Genomic DNA, 20,541 nt, shown 5'->3' with positions numbered 1-20,541 from the left:
TTTTGACAGTTTTGAGATTTCTTAAGGATTTTCAAGATATCTTTGATTGTCTGTCTCCAAATCAAAGATTTTTACTTCCTGTCAGATGKAATGTGTACTGCTTCATAGTCGTATTTCCCAATTCCCTATATTTAAAATTAAAAAATGTTTTTTTTCATAAATGGAGGAAATAAAACAATTTTAAAACATAGATTCTTTACTGATATTAACTTATTTAGGAAAGAATAAATAGGATAGCTCAACTGAAGAAGATAAGACTAGAAGGGATCTCCTGTTTCATAGAGTCCTGTTCCGTCCTTTTGCTACAAACCATTGCATCTCTTTTCAGAAAACATGTCACACTTATCACATAAGTCACAGCACCTTTTTTTTTTTTTTTTTTTTTTTTTTTTTTTTTTTTTTTTTTTTTAAAGCCTCTACATACTCCTTTGCATCTCTACCAGCATTTTTTAGTTTTACCCATTTCTAGCGGTTTCCCTCCCCTTACAGTTTAGGTAGCCAGAAGGAACCAAGCTCTTTTAGACTCCTGCTCCAAATATGCTTTCCTTCTCTCTACTCATTGCAGTGACTTACTTCTATGAATGCTGCAACTACAATGAGTTTTTCCTGATCATGAAAGACACAACCATATGATATTCTGTATATAATCTTATATACAGAATATCATGTTAGATGGTTCATACTGAGTAGACTTTTCTCCTTAAAAGCTTTTAATGACAACGTGTTAACATTATTTAAAAATAGAGTTAAACTCCACTACTAATTCTGAAGGGCTCAAATATTAACTTGCACACAGATTCATACTTCCATTTAACAAAATCTGGTCCTTGCTCTCCTTAAAATTCTTCCAGTAAGCCTCAAATCAATTTCTTCCAACCTTCAAGTCATGAAGTTTTGATAAAAGCTTTAACATGTTCATGTTCCTGTTCCATCTAAGCTGAACGAAGTAATTGTTATTCAGTCTAAGGGATTATATTCTATGATCTCCACTTTTAAAATATGCATTTGCAAGATACTAAAATGAACCATAAAATGTTTTCATTTCTGGTTCTGATTTCTGGACATAGTATCTGTTGCTTCTCAGAACTTGCAGGGGGTATGTACTATACATGATCAACTTCTACCTATTTTTTTCCATATTCATTTATAGTAAGTATACTAWCTCTTTATATTATTTTTATCTTGAATATTTTAGGTTACTGAAGCTCCAAGATAAACTCACAGGCTCTTATTATATTATTTAAACAATATACAAGTATTCCTAATGTGATATCCTTTCTTATTTCTCTTCACTTAGTCCCCTGCTCCAGTAAAAATACATGTCAGAAAAACAAGTAATTATTAAAACTGCAATTCATCATCACAGTTTGCATCACTTGCATGCTTCTTTCACCTGATTTTTGATGAACTAAGGGGTGCTGCCTCCAGAAAAAAAGACCTATTACGGGAAAGAGCAGTCAGAAGAGCAATGCTGAATTAAATTTTTAGCTTGAGTGAAGGAGAAATGTATTCCATGAAATACACCTGCTTGGCATAAAGAGAACTACATCTCATTTACATCCTGATAATGAAATATGATGTTTTCACAGAATCACAGAATGGTTGAGGTTGGAAGGGATCTCTGGAGATCCTCTAGTCCAACCCCCKTGCTCAAGCAGGGACACCTAGAGCATGKTTTTTTTCACACTACTCATTTCCAGCCTCGCAATTCATGAACCTTCTGACCTGTAAGACCCGCCGTCCTTTCCTTTCAGGAGCAGCAAGTCCTACATTACATCAGGATGCATACTGGTTTCCAGAATGCTTGCCATTCCAACCCTTACTTAACATAGAAATTATTTATGTAATATAGGTTTACCGTATTTCTTCCCACTCGACCACACTTGAACGGGAGGTGTCTATGCTGAGTTTTGACTCTCAGAGGAAGATGGTATYCAGCAGCACCAGCAGTTAACCAGCACCAACCAACTACTGGAAGGAAATGACACTCTGGCAATGCCAACACGGTTACCACCTAAGCCATTTCTTGCCATTATTCTACAACTTTCTCATTGCCCGTTAGTGACAGATATTTGCAAAGCAAGTTATTTCTYCTAGCTTTGCAAAGCCTTTTACGAGTGGAGGATGTTGATAATAGAAATAATTATGTATATTGYTCCAAAAGTGAGAAAAGAAACACCTACGAACACTATAATCCCATATTCTTTTCTAAAAAATAAAAAGACAAATGAGAACTCACAGGTTCTTGGATTGTGCACAACTATCATCTTCAGTTAAACATAATGACAGTTGTGTATCCCTACAATTAAAGATAATTATAGTCTATAAAATTTGTACAGTGATTAACCAAAAACAAGATGAAGTGCTGTGAAGCCAAAGACATCCATCACTGAAGTTTATATTCCTTAAACAGTTTCTCTCTTTCATGTTTAGAATTTTACTTCATTTAATTTTTGCTGCTTTATGCATTACARTGCTTTTTCCAATATTCTCCAAAATCTGAGATATTGAAAATATCATATCAAATCTCAATTTAATTCATTATTTTTTCTGAGTTTTACAGAGAAATTTGAATAATTTATAATTCTAACCTAACCAAAGCACATTTATGCATAATTCTAGGTTATTACTCTGATTTATGTCCTCAAAAAATAAATTTTATAATCTTTAGAGATGTGCTCTCAATCAATGTAATTGTGGATGCTCTTATTTTTCAATTTACATGTCTAGTTCCTTTTTGAATACCTGCCTTCTGTAATTTCCTGTAATTGTATAGATTATTCAGGTTAGCTATACACAGAATATAATGCTACTTCCATCCTAATGCTATTTTCTCCATTTAGCTTAACACCCATTTCACTGAATATTAATTTCTTATATTACATGAGTTTTCATAAAAGGATATTTGGGATATGCTCCACTATGAAAGAAAAGGACATTATATCAAAACTTTCARTATAATAACAAGGATCTTCCAAATCATCTTACTATGTAAGAGGGAAGACAAGAAARCATAGAACCCTTAGATTATCTATGGAAAGGTATTAAATGAAGTTACATTTCCTATTTGCTAGGAGATAAGACACACAGTCCAAGAGATCAAAAGAAATGTAAAGTACAGGCATCACAAAGTAACAGAGGATGCAAGTACACTTGCGATTCATCTTCATCCTAACTCAAATATGATTGTTCAAAGAATGCAATAAAATTTGTAATTCACTCTCTTGATTTTAATGATTCTAAAATGCAGATTTCACAAATCTTAAGCTGAACGAAAAAAGGCAATGTCATGAAGACAGACTTCAGCATTTTCAAGATAGAGGTTTCAAGTTTGTGCACCTTCTGCTCAGATTTGAGGTTGAAAAGCATGACCTAAACTAGGCATTCATTTAAGCAAACAACACACAATACTTTCATCTTATAATATGATTATTATTCTCATGCTTTGATTTGGAAACATGTTTGGCTTGTTTTGGCAGGAAGCCTGGGCTTCAGAAATTTCTCATTTTCTCTAGAGCTGTTTGGCCTAAACTCAAAAGGTTTTTTTTTTTTTGATACATTGTGACTATGTGGGTCTTTCTTTTTAATTTCCACCCCCTCTGTGAAGAATGCTACTAGACACAGCTTTCATTGGAAAGTGTGCACTACCTGTTTTCTTCTCTATGACTAGTACAGAAAATAGGTAACACTATTTAGCCTTTTGTCTCCTGTTTTTTTGGGACAGGTTGGCTGAACAACTTGGAAGTGATAAGTCAGTCAGTATTTCCTATTCCCATTACTTGTGGGACTATATAGGTTTCATGGAATTGCAATGAATTAGAGTAGAAAAAACATCTGTTTTCAGATAAATTACTCACTAATTCCCCATGATTGCTTTATTGGTACTTTTTTTCTGCCCTCATTCATTTATACTTTTCACAACAGTACTTACCTTGGAGGACTCAGAAACAACGAAACAAATGAGCAAGCTCCAGTTGCAAACATGAACTCTTTCGGTGCTGTGCTAGCCAATTTTAAATAGTGCACAAAATCAGTTAGATAAGGATACTCAACACACTTCTAATGAAGTAACTTTCAAATTTATTTAGCTGAAGATAAGAAAATGCTAAGCTTACTCTGAAATGAGACAAGTTAGTCATTTCCATTCTTCTTCAAGATGAAGGATGAAAAAGGGTCACTCATTTCACATTGCCATCTCTTGAATGCCTCAAAAATATAAACAAATACGGCTGCAATCCAAGAAGCATAAGCGGTCATCCAAGAAACTGACAGTCTCTTTTGGGAATGAAAAATGATTGTCAGCATGAAAGACAGTGGGTGAAGAGATAAATCCCTTACAGTTCTTAGTTTGCCTGTCATCATTTACTTCTATGGTTTGACTAGTCTGGGGGGATGTCAAGGGAGCAGCTGTCAGACTGAAGGCAACAAAATTGGGAAAAATAACATAAAATTCCTATTAGAATTATGATTGATCATAACCTGTGCCATGCAACCAAATAAGTATTAAAAAAAGCATAAAAAGAGACAAAGCAAAAATAAAAAAAAAAAGTCATGCTCTCATAGTTAAAGCTTTGCAATAGTTCAGTCATCTAGTACATAGTTATTTAGTAATATTCTGCTAAAATTCACTGGTGTCACTGGAAAATAAAGATTTGTAGAATCTCAGATCTCTTCTTTGAAATATCTCATGCCTGACAAACTTGTGGAGAATGTAACAAAAACTCGTTAGATTCCAAACAGGTTTATATAGAGACAAAAAGATGGAAAATGAAGAAATACCTCTAAGATACATACCCAGTCCTTGTCTTTCCATAGAATTCTTCTCAAAACATCTAATAAATAAAGTATCAGTAATTAAAACCTTCATTTTTGACTAAGTTGACTAAGGAACCATGAGGAAAATATGCATAACAAAGCCAATAAAGAAATTCACTTGCAAGTCAAGGAAGTATTACGATTTCCCACCTCACAGTCTTAGAGGGATCCATACCTKCAATACAGAAGCTGGTTGCACACACCTGCCCTGTTAAGGAGGACCTCCCTTCCCCACAAGTGCAGCTGAAATCAGCCCACCTGACTTTGGTGCTCCAATGCTGACCAAGTACTCTCACGTGGTTCTTCTCTTTGCCTCCTACCTCTGGTACCTGGTATTTTCAACTGATGTCTAATTCAAATAATGAACAGACTGCACGGCTTTTCACTTATAAGACAAGAAATGATTACCTGCCTTCAATSTGACATAGCAGAAATCTGTTTACTTGTACATATGCAACAAAAACATAGGCTTTTTAGAAGATACAGTCTTTGAAGCCACAGCTTAACTGCTGAACATTGCCTCTGAGCTTTCAGTACAGGAAGCTTGAAGTGTTTACATCTAACAACTTTTTGCACCRCTGAAGAAATTTAAGTACAAAAGAATTATTCATTTTCAAACATCACAAATTCTTTTTTCATTACATTAGCAAAACATGAATATTTCAAAGACAAAATGCAAATGAGTTCTGAAAATAGCTATCAATATCTCATAGCTTTACATAAAAAGTTAAATTAAGAAACAAAAAAAAATGTAAAAATGTACATATTTATTTAGTTGTTCTAGTGTACCACCTACCGCTATTCTAATTGGTASTTTTTGCTGCATTTACCCCTCACTAGAAAGCAATGTACTACCTCTTTTGTCTCAAAACATTTCATGCAGACTGCCTTGCCAGCACGCCAGGCAATTTTTCACCTCTATAAACACTTGATGTAAATGTGGTGTAGCTTTGTTGATATGCTGTAAGGTTACTGAGCACTTGCAAAGATAATAGGGTAATTATTAACATAATTTGTTAACAAATTACTGCTGCACACCATAAGTACAACTTCTTATTACCAGGACCATCCTGAGCTTTCAATGTTTGAAAACATTCATTACAACAAACCTGTAACAACCAGCTTTTTGGTTCATCCAAGAAATTATTTCTGAAATCACCAATAAAAATATCTCATTCCTGCTCTGAGCCAATGACCTACTTCCCTCTCCTGTAAGCAATGCACAACCTACGAAGTACATTTGAGTAGATCTGTTTAACAGAAAGAAACAAATAGGTTTCTGAACAGTTACTGAGCAGTTTATCCAACTGGGAACAAAAACAGTAATATTTTTAGCTATTTTTCACCAATGGTCTTTGTTTAATTTTCAAGATTTCCTCACAATTCATCTACAACAGGTTGAACTTACTTACAAGAAACAAAAAAAGATAAGAAACACCTAACGTTCAGGTAGGCAGTGGGTCAATGACAGCACCAGCCAAAAGCAACTCTCAATTCTGTTTTATCTATTAAACACTGCTCTCTCCATCAGACTGGTAGGCTAAACAACACAAAAACAGATGAAACAGGCAAATGTATTAGAATAAATCTCTTGGACTTTAAACAACAAAGCAAAAAATAGCACATGACCACAGAAATCCTGGATAAATCTTCCTAGAAATAACAGTTTAATAGAAAATGCTATATTTCTTATACCATTACTGCTTTTATTTACACTGTGTGTGCCTTTCAGGTGAAAAAGTAATCKTACCTAACACTATAAGGTTTCAGAAAGACAAAGGAATAATGAGCGACAATTTTAAATAGTACATATAGTATAACAGTACATACTCCTTGGGAAAATATTGAAGTGCAAAACTTTTCTTACACACAATTTGCCAGAAAGATGTGAGAAGAATCTTTTCCTAACAATATTTGGAGACTGCTCTTAACATATGGACATGGACAATTCTGGAACATTTCTCCTTGGAAGTTACTTCTTCATTTTACTTTTTGTAATGAAATCCATCTGAACTGCAAACACTTTCCAGCTCTTCATTTTATAATTTTCAGACTAAGTTCCCTAATCCTCTTTAAGCTCTGTTTGAGTGGTTCACTTTTACTAACCCTATTCATTTTTTAATCCTTGACCTAAAAAGTCACCTCAGTCAAATTTGCTGGAGTAGTTTTTTGCACGAGAGTTGTTCTCATTTGCTGAAAAGCTGCACACAGGATGGCACAAGAGAAAACTCTTCAGGAGACAAAAATTCAGTTTTATACCTTTTTCTCTTCCTTGACTTTTTCATTTGGTAAGTAACATTGTCCCTAATGATAAAAGAAAAACAAACAAGCAAACACACACACATGTTCTTCAGGCTTTGTAAATTAGGGGCCATGAAGCTTTCATGTGAATTTTTATTTCCTTCAATCTTTGCTCCAAGATTTATTCCTGTAAGCCTTTTTTTCCATAAAAGTTCTCTGCACATTCCCAGATCCAAAAATCCAAGAGATGTGACAAACTAATCTCTTAGGACATAAGATGATCCTACTATTCCTGTACTTGAGTAGTATTTTATGGATCAATTACTGTGTTAGTTTGTCAATATGTTGACTGCTCTCGATTCTTTCCCCTAAATTAAATGGCTTCTACCATCCTGTTTATCAGGTTCCTTTGAAGCCTGATGTACTTAAGACAGCTAAGTCCTCTCAGACTCTCAACTTCTCAGGGTTTCAAAATGCTACTTTAGACATTGATTTATTAAATAGACTGTCTGCACTTACTGCTTTCTATTTAATCTAGGAAAAACTCCATGTCTCAAAGTCCATGAAGTTATTTTGATGCAGTATATTTAAAGAGATAGGAATGTTCTCCTCAATATAGGGTTTAGTTGAGGTTATGTATAATAATTTAGAACTTTTCAGCATCTGTTCATATTATAAGGAACTTTACATGTAAGCCTGACAATGCCTCATTTTTGGGGAAAAATATATTTGCCTCTATATAGGCAAATACTTGGGGCACTTAAAAGAGTTACTCTCAGTAGCACCAGCCTACGCTGACAGCAGAACAAAAATCTTGGTGGGATGATAACCTGGAAGCAGAGGCAAAGGTCCCCATCTGCATCCTTCCTGGCCTTACCCTGTCACTCTAAGTCACATCTGATCTCAGCAAATGCTGYAATGGGGAAAAGCATACACAAGCTMTCGAGTGTTCAAAAACAACATGCGAATGTTTTAAATGGTATTTTTCACTCTATGCAAAAGATTCATTGTCCTTCAGTAGTGATCACAGACATACAAATAAATGTATAGAAGCAAGCATAACTATGGTTAAAGATCAGTCCCGCAAGGCTACTGTGACAGAAAGCATGAAATCTTATTTGACTGGATAATGTCAAACAAGCTGCTAGCACTTGATAAATAATTATAATCTGGGGCATGTTACACAAAATAAGCACAGAAACAAAATACCAGTAAAGGAAAGGAGTTAACACCCTGTAAAGAACATATGATTTGTTCTGTATTTTTTTTCTTCAAGAATATGCGTTTTCAAAGTAAAGTAAAACATCCCAGTTCTAAAAAAGCAAATTATCTATCCAAACACAGGAAAAGGTAACTTGGCCTTCCAGTAGTATACTCACAAAATATACCAAGAAGTATTAGTACAGTACAGACAAACAGATTTCTTCTGGCTATATTGTGAAATTTGTCACGACTGATGCTACACGAAACACAGGCAGTTCCACCTGCATGCAAGGAAGAACTTCTTCACTGTGAGGGTCACAGAGTCCTGGCACAGGCTGCCCAAGGAGGTTGTGGAGTCTCCTTCTCTGGAGATCTTCCAAACCCGCCTGGATGCCACCCTGTGCCCTGTGCTCTGGGTGTCCCTGTTGGAGCAGGGAGGTTGGGTTAGATAATCTCTAGTGGGCCCTTCCAACCTCAACCGTTCTGTGATTCTGTACATCACCCAGAATTTTATCTGAGTGGTCCACCACTATATAATGTGTGTGCCTTTTTCAAGCTATTTTATATGCTTATGAGTTTCCTGGTTATACGTATTAAAGAGTCTTTCGCTTTTCACTGGCCACTCAGTTACCRGTTTATGAAAACCAAGATAGAAAAGTCATGTTCAGGCCACTATAAGAGAATTTCTATGTGAGGCAGGAAGAGTTAATGACATAAGAATTGTGTCTGGATGGTACTAAAGCTATTCAGTATTGTTCCTTAAAGTGCTTAAGGACTTATGAGGACAATAACATCAGAAAAAAAGAAGACATAATGGGAGGATTACAAAAATACCATTCTGGCTTAACCATAAAGACCTACTTCTATATCTGTTCTCCTTTTCGCTGCTGATTTCTAACATGCATTCAAGAGCAACAAACAAACATCTGCTCTGGCCTGGAAGAAATGGCAGTAGGAGGGCAGGGAGTCTGGGCTTGCTGTTCATATTTCTGATCCCTTTTCACTTTTTCTGCCCGAATAGTTCAGAAAGGTGGAAAGCATCTTCAATGGTGTAATGAATGGCAAGCGAAAGCTATTGCTTTTCTCCTTTTTTTTTTAATTTTATTTTTTTATATATACACACACCCCTTTTCACTAGGATTTTTTTTTTAATAACTGATATTTACTCTAATTGGAATGTGACATGTAAGGATTTATCAAAGTTAACAGTTATTGACAGAAAGAGCTCATATTTTCACTTAAGTATTTCCTAACGGAGTTGCAGAGGCCATGAAACCTTTTTATAAAATTCAGTCTTTTGACAAGTGATGGCTTCAGTGTTACAGACTCTGAAAGTACCTCGTCACTGATGAGGAATCACAGAACCTTCAGAAAGATTTCTTCAACCCTCTGCGTCCTCCTTTGGCGGTTAAATTTTTGATGCACCTTTCCTTCCAATCAAATCTCYCAAAATTCAGACAGAAAACAAAACAAAATGGAAAAACACACCACTTCATGAAAATTACTATCAGCTCTGGGATGGAACTGAAGGTGAGAAAGAACAAGGTCTAAGAATAGTTAAGAATATCTGTTGGTTCGCACTTGGCCTGCCTTCCAATGTCCAAATGCAGATAAGGGAGGTGGCACCAAGTACTCTGCCAGAGCAGCAGTGTAATAATTTGTGACTGTATCAGCTTATTGTTTTTACATAATCCATCCCCATATTTATAAAAGGTCTCCCTGCCAACCAGTTCCTACGATGTCAAAATGCCTTCTTGCACTGTTTAGTATTTGCTCACTCGGAGCTCACAGTTTGATTGAAAAGGGCTGCTGCAGATCAATAGAGACACTGGAATCCTGAGGTTTCCTACTCCAGGCTCTGCCAAGGAGGTATTCAAGAATTCAACACTTAGTGYCTTGAGACAGCTTGTGGCAGTTCTCTAATTCCCCTGTCTCAACCACTTGAATCACATTTCAGRGGAAGGGAGGGATCCCCTGCCAGGCCTGGAGCAGCAGCAGCGCTCGGCTGCCCTCGTCCAGCCCTAGTGCCCCCACAGCGGCAGCAGCTCCGCTCCTCCCTGCGGCCCTCACGGCTCTCGCCCCGTGGGTCACAGCCCCGGGCAAGAAGCCACAGCCTCTCTGACAAGGAAGTTTAAGGGGACGCAGCCTTAGACAAAGCTGGCTACTGCGGTGAATGTTTAGTCAAAAGGCTGCTTATTAAAAACAACTTAAAACACTGAATTCTAGCCTACTGAATTGAACATATTGTGAAATTTCTGGCACTTGGTACTTTTATGCACATCTGTCTTCTCTGTGTATTTACACAGCTTAATTATGGAGATAAATGCAAGAAGATAAGCTACAAAAATATATGCTTTATTTATCAATCGGATGCCTTATTCATTAGACAACTGTTAGTGATTTACCATGTATTTTTAACTATATCACTTAGTAACAAATCTGTTTCACCAGAACTTATTTTAATATTCCAAAAGCAGTACTAGGCAGCTCCTATTTTTTATTATATGCATTTCTACTAGTCTTTAATGTCCTCTCATATTGTTGCCATTACAGTGGGAGTCAACTAAAGAAATGACTTCTTCAGTATTGTATATGACTTCTTCAGGTAGATGCAGATGGCCATGACCTGCTTAGAAGCACTGCTTTGCCCTGCTACAAGGCATGTTGCTCTAAAAAAATTAAAGCACCAAATGTATGTGCATGTGGACACAGATGACCAAAACTCAGAATAAATGAAAGAAAAGATAAATGCTCTTGATGGTAGGCAATAACCAGAGTGGGACAGAAGCACAAAACAGAACCAAGAAAAGAACAGGTACATGTGTGCCTGGGCAAGAGATTTTGAGGACACTGAGCAATTAGTATTTCAGAACACTTAATATATTCAGAATTTAGTTCACTGAAGAAAGTTCTATTTTACCCAATGTTATCSACGCCTATTTATTTTTGTTCCTCACATTTCATATGGTCATTCCATATAAAATAAGACTTACGGTTCTTCAGCAAGACTGACAGTAAGTACTAGAACTGAGGGATGCATCTTCTCTGATATCTATTCTTAGATACACAGAAATCTAAGGAAAAATCACTGACTTAAACACCTGATCTTTGACAGAAGAGTATCTACTAGAAAAATAATTAAATGTACCAAATATCAAACTAATGCTCATATGTTTATCATAATCTTTTTGAGGAAAAAAAACAGTAGGAATAGGGTGATAAATGCAGAAGGTGCAACTTCTTCTCCAGCATATTAGGGTTTGCAGAAAAGGAAAAACAACACGACATAAAACATTCTGCCCCTATGCTCAAGAGCAGTAGCAACAAGGTACGCATCTCACTCAGCCAAGTCTCTAASTGCTGTTTCTAAAGCAGCTCAGGACATCTACCAAGCACCAGAATTGCAACAAACAACCACAAGTAGGATGCCAGGACAAACAACAAAGTGCCGAGGCAAGAGCTCCATCACKATCCACAACTTAAAACCAGAGAATTTCAAATTCTGCTTTTTGCTACTGCTGAGAGAATGYAACTCTTTTATGCTTTTCTGTTATATAGCGTTCAAAGGATTRTAATTATGGATATCAAGAGTTTCCTTTCGTTTTCCAATAGTTTTCCAATTCCTTTGCATTCGTTTTATCACATACATGTTCTTGGCACATACTCCACATGTAAAACAAAGCCCAAGCTTTGAGGGTGGGACATCTCATGTTTTCCAGGTCCATGGATATACCACTAACGAGGACGAGAGCCAAGCTGTAACATATGCTACAGCACCCTGGGCCTTCGGCCTTGGTGCCGATAAAAGCAACATGAACATGAATGAACATGAATGAACATGAATGAAACATGAACATGAAAGCGAGAACAAGTTCTCTAGGACGTTTCTGGTACAGCCAGATCCATCAAGAACACATTGCAGTGACTGATTTCAAGGAGAAAATTTCTCTTTGCTTGAGATAAAAATACACAAAAAAGTACACAAATGAATATATAAATCTATAGGATTTTCTTAGTAACCAGTCACTCACRAAAGTTCTAACTATTGAGCCCAAGAGATCATCAGACCATGTAACAAATAAACTGCAGCTAAATATTCCTCCAAGCTCTACAAAATCAAGGACCTTCACACCTTCAGATTGGAAAAAAAATCACTCCTTGAGCAATTACTCTGGTGTTTAATGGGCAATCACAGAGAATACAAGTGGACTTAATGTTTTTATTTTTCCTCTTCAGGAAGGGGTCATGAGATTTGTGCCAATATAGCAAAACTTTAAGGATACAGTGATAAAAACATGGCATTTGCCAGCACTTAGATCATAGTATGACTCCRAAAGTTTAATTTCTTTCATCAATATCAATCACATCATATTAAATAACATAGTCACTTGGCAGGAAGAACATCCTTAATATTCAGTCATGCACAGTATATATTTCTATTCTTGCTTAAAAACCTTGAAATTAGCATCAAAATATTGCATAGCAACCTYACTGTCCAGTAAACCTGCATTTTGAAAACTAAAAGCACACAGATGAGTCAATAAACTTTTAGTTTGGTAATAGAGTGCATTTCACATATGATAGAGGGCAGACATAATACATACCATACTACATCATTGCTACGAACAACAGCATTTATGAAATGTAAACAATATTTAATAGAATTAAAATCATTGTACTCTAAACACATAATTAAAATTGCTGCCTCTTCAACTGTGCTTAATATATACATAAAATTATTATAAACAGATTGAAATGAATATGATCTTAATGCAATTTAATCTAAACAAGTGCTGTAATTTATTTCTTTTTTTCCTTCGGTTTGCAGAATTGGTTTAGATATATGGTATTATTAACTATATATTGTTGGGAATCATACTTTTCTTTGAAAGGTGTTACAGGCAAGCAAGAGGACATTATGTTCAATCAGTGTTACATCTGAATGGACAGATTTGGTTCCCATTTTTAAACTGGCAGCCTTCAGAAGACTCTGCTTAAGTAACAGTGCCACACTCTGGGAARAATGCTACACTAATAAAATTGGACAATTTTTTTTCTCCCCACTGTTATGCTTTGATACTCAAAAGAAAAGCCATCTTGCAATGTGTATTCGCATACTGAACACAAGATCCTACCATAAATTACATGACAGACAAAACTTGGAAAATTGAATGTTCTACTAGATCATAAGGTAGATGGGATTTCTTATGYTGACTTTACCTATTACTGACTACTGAAAGCAAGATTAGCTGTTGTCACAGAGTATAGGATTCATACGGTTTAACTTCCAAATATCTAAAATAAGTTGCTAACATCTAATAGTCCACGTAGACTCTACATATAAATTAGTGAAATACATCCAGGCATTTCTGTGGGGGTAGATCATCACATCCATCTTAAAAATTAACYTAAGTGCCACCTTCTAGACAAAAGAATCCCAGATTGCTAGATTTTAGATAGTCTTAGATGCCTAAACTAAGCAAGATGAATATAATCCTGAAGCCTGGGAAATGATTTGTCCTGTAGTATGATTATAAATAAATAAAAATTTACCCACAATGGCTGTCTCAAGGGACTCCCTAACATACGTTTAAATTGCACCCTCATACAACAATAAACTCTCATTCAGTAAATTAAAGAACAAACAGGGGACTACCTTCACCAAGTCCTGCCAACACTCCAGTAAACTAGTGGCAGAGCCAGGAAAAAAACATGAAGTTGTTGGTCTAGCACCCTTTTTGGTAAGGCATGAAAATAAGCCAAACGGAGAGAATAATTGGTAGCTGTGGCAGAGAAAAAAGAAACCTGAAGTGTTCTCCATAACACATTAAAAACAGGTGGGGAGACAGCCAGGCTGACACTGCATGAAATATGAAAGCTTTAGCTTGCAATTACACAAGACATGGACCAATGTGGTCAGAAGAGACAAGAAGTCTGGTGCACAATAGAGACCTTACAGAAGACCTCCGAGAAGGTTGCAAGGCAGTTACAACACAAGCAGTCAATGCCAGTGATTAACAGAGTCTGCTAGGTGAGAAAGCTCCCCTTCTCCATGCAGTTCCCCATCCTCAACACTCCTGAAAAAGAAATTCTATCTTGTTTTTGCAAAATGTATGCCTGAAATTGCAAGGATTAGAAGCCTTTTTATTTGAAATTAGTTTTTAAACAGTATGGTTTGTCTAACATGCTATTAGGGCCTCTTCAGATGAAAGAGGAAAAACAGACTAATAGCAAAGAGCATATTGATTGAAATGTAATTTCTGTTATCACAGCTAAATGATATTTTTGCCTGCAAGTTGAAGCTCCAGTAAACAAAGATTATTTTAGTATGTGTCCCCTAACACACTGTCATTCATTTCTGTGCTCTTAGGACCATTTTCTTTTGAACTGAAAGCAACAATGTATCATGGAACTCTGCAGTACATAAAGCTTTCAGCTAACAGCCCATTCACATTCAAGAGAATGCGGTCATGTCCATGCAGTATTTTCACCTAAAAAAAATGACTTACATAAAACTCTGTAATAATAATATATACTTGGTTTAATCTCACTAGTATTCACATAATTTTTTTTCCCAAAAGACACAGCAATCAAATTCATAATTCAAAATTTCTATGCCATGAAGTAATTTTGTAAGAAAACAAATGTACTTTCTGAAGTGTAGAATAGTATGTCTAGAATAATAAGGAAATTAAAGATAGCAAGGAAATAAACAAAAAAAAAAAAAGAAAAAAACAGTTTCTGCCCAATTATCAGATCAGATCTGCCCAATCAATCTGAACTACAAGGAAATACGAGGGCCCTCAGTCTCTTCAGAGAGGAGAGCACAACCGAGCTAGAATCAATGCACAGAGCTTCTGTCCTCCAAGCACTGTGGCAGAGAGCTTGGGATGTCTCTCTCTYKYYYTTTTTTTTTTTTTTTTTTTTTTTTTAAACTTAGAGGAGCTTCTCACAAATGGCAAAAGCATCAGTATTCCTAGGATCAGTTGATCAGGTGGACCTTTTGATAAAAGACTGATGAAATACAGATATTTCAGTTTCAAATAACTGGGATGTTCTGAGAACAAAACATTTTGTTGAAAAATGTAGATACATTCTCCTCTTTTTTTTTTGCTACCAAAATTCACTGGATTTTAATGCCATTTGGATTTTAACACCAAAAAAATCACCCAGTGTACCCATGTTTAGTTATTTTGGTAAGTACTATAATAAGGCATTTATAATTATACTAGTACTTCATGTAGTAGAACTTTTATCATTCTTTGCTCTAAAAGAAAATATGGGTAATATCTGTCCAGAAAGCACAAAGAACTGAGTATCAAAAAATTACAAGAACTGTAACAACAGGAAATGCAAATGATCAGGTACCACATGAGGAAAGAAAAAGCTTCTTGCTCAGCTTCACTCTATGGCTAAACAGACATATTAGGCAAAGCACAATCTAGTTTTTCTAGTGAACAAAAAGGCAATCTAATACTAATCCATTTCATTAGTATTTCAGATAGATCTTCTCTACCACAAAAGCTAAAGTGCACAAGTATTCATCTTCATAAAATAGTGATGAAAAATCACTTTCCCAATGACTTTCATCTGAAATTATGTAATCACAAGCAAGGCAATGAGGCTGTCAAAGGATATCTGGTGATTTTACTTTTTCCCCAATATAATCTTCCATAAATCTACAAACATCATTATCAATTTTGGTGTTACAGGAGTGTTTTGATGCCAAGTTTCCCAAATTTTCTGAACCAGATGACYACCTTTATACCTTTTTATTATCAGGGATTTAATAGAGAACTACTCTGAGTTGTAGAAAAGTCTACATGAAGAAAGACAAGCTCAGTGGCAAACCACAGGTTTAAACTAACACTACTCGCTGTAAATGATGCATCATTTCAGTCTGTCGATGTCTGCTCTTGGAGTAGAGCTTTTCTAAAAACAGTGGCACATAACACGCTGAAAATACTGAACAACAGGATACTCAAAATTCTGCTGCCAGATGAGTAAAGGGCTGTGTGAATGCCAGATTTTCAGTCTCCAAATACTGCTGCCAGAAAAACTGTCCCTAACAAGTGTTTGTGATCAGAGCAGCCCGAAACAAGATCATGAATCCAGCTGAATCAGTGAGCCTTTCAAAAGTCAGATTACCAGAGATTCAAGCAACATCATCAATCTTAGGAAGCAAAGGATCATTTTATTGGACCTTTATCAGTCAAGAAATGCTTATGGCAATGAAATCAAGCATAAGCAGGAGGAGAGATTAAGGACCGAAATCCCACCAGCAGCAGTATCAGAAGCAATGTTATTACCAGACAGCAACAAGCCACAGTACTCACTGTGGTAGAAGGAATAAACAGACTATTTGTCCTTGCCTTGTGTACCAGCACATTAAATCTGAGAAGATCATTAATATTACTTAATATCTTTTCAAACTGAAGTTTTTAATCAGAGTTCTTATTTTTCGCTGCCACTGCATCGTCTTGTTTTTGCTGTTCCTGCTATAAAAGGTCACAGTACTGCTATTTTGGGAGAGGCTAACAAATAAAGAAGTTTTTTCAGAGACAGGTCATTCTGCTGACCAGGTAAGCCCTGCATATTTTTCTTTAGATCTTAGCTTATCAATTGTCATTAGTCGTGACTTGTGTTGCCATGGATTTTCCCAAGCGAAGGTTATGAATGCCTAGCAGAGCCCAATGGAGATTAATGTGCTGAGTAAAACGAGAGGACAAGCAATGCCTTCAGAAAGGTCTCACCTCAGACACAATCTGTCATATTATCTTATGTGCTGCTATGATAGAAGTAAATTGGGAAAAACCCTTAACCAATGATTTCATTGTTAAAAATCAAATCATAATGATTAGCTGCACTGAACATGTAATCAGTGTTAGAGGAAATTTATTACACTTACATGTTGTTCAGAACACCCAGTGGAGCATCAGCTTATTTATCTTTCACATCAGCAAGTAATCATTACTTCTTGCAATAGAGGAATTCATTTCTGGGGGAAAAAAAAAAAATCATGACATTAAATGACAGATTTTTTCAGTAGTCATGCAATGTCTAGACATTTTGTATGAAAAAATTTAATCTTTTTACAAGGAACTTAAAGGAACATATAATTTAAAAACTATATATTATTTGTGTATGTGAATAAATTACTAGCATGTTATAAGAGGCAAGAAAAAAGTCCTTATTATTTCTGTTTTTTTTTTTTTTGACTTTTAGTTTTGACTCAACTTCATTCTGTCAAGAGCAAAGTTTATGCTTTTCAGGAACCATATACTCCCTCTTTCAGCAAAACAAACCTTTTCATAAATATGCCTGTCCCTTCATCTACCCCTCCTCACTGGTTGAAAAATAATCCCCCTAAATATTAAAACCAGAAGCATTTGAAAAACTCCTGTGGGTGATGATCCAAAATACTTACCATCCTTTTTTAATACTCACTAATTTTGAYACTTAGTTTAATATATTATGCATTTTAATATTGACTAGTAAGAACACACAAAGAAGAAATGAAGAAGCTCTGTAGTCAAATAAGGCATTTTCCATGGGGTACAGTCTATTCCTATTGTCTAAAGCTTAATAAAGGTTATATAAGCTTTAATCAGAGTAACTTTAGTTAACACATTTTATAATTTCCTCCAGCAACAAATAAGGCAGATTTTTACAAAATTTGCCTGTCATTCCCATAAATAAATATCCTCCAGGTTCTCACATGAATGAGCTTTCCTTCTTGTTTACCCTGAAAGACCAAAACACTGCAAGATTTCCAGTCAGTGATATGGAACATTCCTTGCTGTCAACAGGCTATTTCAAACATTTCTGATAGCTGAGCCTGCAGATTCCTGCATAATCTGATCTCAATAACTTGTTTTGTTGTTTTTTAATTATTCTTTATAACTCCCTTTGAACTGAATCTTTCCACAAACAAAGACACCAAAAGCTGATAAAAAAGATGATTTAGAAGTTTATACTAATTTAAACTCTGTCACGACAGATAGAAATATGTGACTGGGGATGATCTGCATTGAGAAAAATCATTAGATAGGCTAATAAGCCTGTTTAATACCTGAAGCCTCATGAAATATCTGACAAAGTAGTAAGTGATGACATACACAACTCATAGAATGAAAGCTGGTAGCATGATTCAACTCTACAGTTTTGTCAGCCCTTCAGGGAGCAGTGATTATGATGCATTTATCGAGCTATAAAGAAATGCAGACACGCTTTAGGCACGTCTCCAGGTTTAGCTCCACTTACAATGCTAGAAAYGCAGTGATAGAAATACATGAGAAAAACTGGAATAGTTAAAAACATACCACAAAAGTATAATTTTGTTCAGATAATTTTCAAGTTTCAAGCACACATCACTAATTCAAGATGGAAATCTTTCAAAAAGTGTTTCCTTCCTGCTCCGGAAGCAACTCTTAATATTACAGAGCATCTCAGGTGAGTAACTCATACCTCTGAAGTCAAGACTCTCCTTCCTGAATCTGCCAAAGCAAACTGACTTGCTCGCTTATGGATAAATATGCCGTCCTTCAAATTAGCAGAAGGAAAGCCAGGTGATGAGTCAGTAGGGAGAAGTATAGGTAAGTAGTGCTTTGAAGGTGAAAAAGAAAAATAAGCAAAAAAAGAAAAAAATCCACTTGCTATCCATCCTTTGCAGATATTCCCAATAACCCTAACAGTTGCTCTTCAGAAGTCATAAAGGGTTTGCAGAAACAAGTATCCTATGAACCCGTGTTAAGTTCTTTATCACATCTTTAAATCTCAAAAACAGATGTTTCATTCTTCTTTTCTATGTGCTTCATCAAGCTTCATCTGCTATAAAATAATTTATTTCCAAAGATTCATTTGGAATCTTCCCTATCATAGACATTTAGACATTTCTCCACAGAATCAAGCCAATAAAAACAAACAAAACCCTTATTCTTGACTAAACAAGCAGTCTGATTCAGCTTCTTAGGCTTACATGTGCTTTAGWCCTATCTTTGAACTGTAACAGATGTTCATATCAATTCTGGGTTGAATTTATGAACTGTTAGAGCTTTGGGGGGATTCTCTTCTTACACTAAAAGCACTTAGAAGCCACTGCACTATCTTGCAAAAGCTCCGCCTCAYGTGAACATAAAGGTCACCTACCCATTAAGAGTACAAAAAAAGGTAAATGAAGGGAATTTAATAGTCACAATGACTTACAAGCCATATGCAGATTTTACTATACACTAACAATGAGCTCCAAATTTCCCTGGGGCCCAAAATTTCCTCCCAAGGGATCCACCTTCATAGACACATGCACATGCTGACAGTATAGTAGGACTTCCACCTTAGAGCATATGCTGGATTAGGGCCTGCACCTGAGCAYACCGAAATATCCGGTTGCTATCCACTGGAGAGTGTAAATACACAGACCATGGACCCAAAGATCACTAGAATCAAAATAATGATATTGTAAAGCAGAAAGAAGGGAAAAAATGAAACCAGAGAAAAATAAAAATATTAGAAAAAAAACATTTTTTGACATTTTTGTATCTTCATCTTTTTTGAACTYTCTGCTTGCTGTGTAATACCGCAAACTTGTTTGCTTTGCAGCCTATGGTAATCCCCAGTTTGGTTCAGTGATGGCCCTTCTCCAGCCCTCTAGGATGTTACTTCCCTCTTCATCAACTAACTTCATAGTTCTTTAACTGTTCCTAAGTAAAATCTAGGATATGATAAATATGAAACTTGTACACATATGCTTTAATCATTTGTTCCTTTGTTTTTGCCTATATTTATTCTCTTTGTTATTAACAGTTGAAAATCTTCTTGCACTTTACTTCATTTGAGACTGATAAAAATAAGGGCATTGAATACTTCAACCTTCTCTGTATTAGATATATACYTCCTTTTCCCATAAACATCTTGCAATATATTCCATACTTTCTTATTTCTAACATATTTCCAAAGCCTTCTCTTACAGAGTTCTTATAACTTGTTCAGTTGTTATAACTCACATTTTTGCCCCAGCCTGTCCAATTTCTTCCTGACATTTTTTCTATACTCAACTACAACTCCTTCTTCAGGCTTTTAATGGAATTCATTTTTGATAGATTCTTAAGAACTGAGGCTATGATGTTAGTTTTGTACCATATTCCTCAGATTTCCTGCCACTAAAGCAACCCATGGCACTTCCCTGCAAAGTAAGCGACATTCTCTGTACAACAGAGAGAGCCACCGAGTTGGCCCAAGGCCAAACCATTAGACGACAACAAAACGCAAAACATAAATCAAGAT

The 20,541-nt window shown here is 35.8% G+C and overlaps 1 long non-coding RNA gene across 1 annotated transcript in view; it reads right to left on the bottom strand.

Annotated features, from left to right (window-relative positions):
- The window catches only part of LOC112943520, a 212,183-nt gene that overhangs the window by 15,346 nt on the left and 176,296 nt on the right, over window positions 1–20,541 (bottom strand). The window contains exon 2 of the long non-coding RNA XR_003248609.1: window positions 17,168–17,257. This is a non-coding gene — a long non-coding RNA (uncharacterized LOC112943520). The remainder of the gene's footprint in view (window positions 1–17,167; window positions 17,258–20,541) is intronic.

This window comes from Nothoprocta perdicaria, unplaced genomic scaffold (assembly GCF_003342845.1).
Source record: "Nothoprocta perdicaria isolate Ctin4 unplaced genomic scaffold, notPer1 scaffold_15, whole genome shotgun sequence".
Classification (NCBI taxonomy): domain Eukaryota; kingdom Metazoa; phylum Chordata; class Aves; order Tinamiformes; family Tinamidae; genus Nothoprocta; species Nothoprocta perdicaria.
Note: the sequence above shows the minus strand (reverse complement) of the source record. Positions and strands in the feature narration are given on the sequence as shown.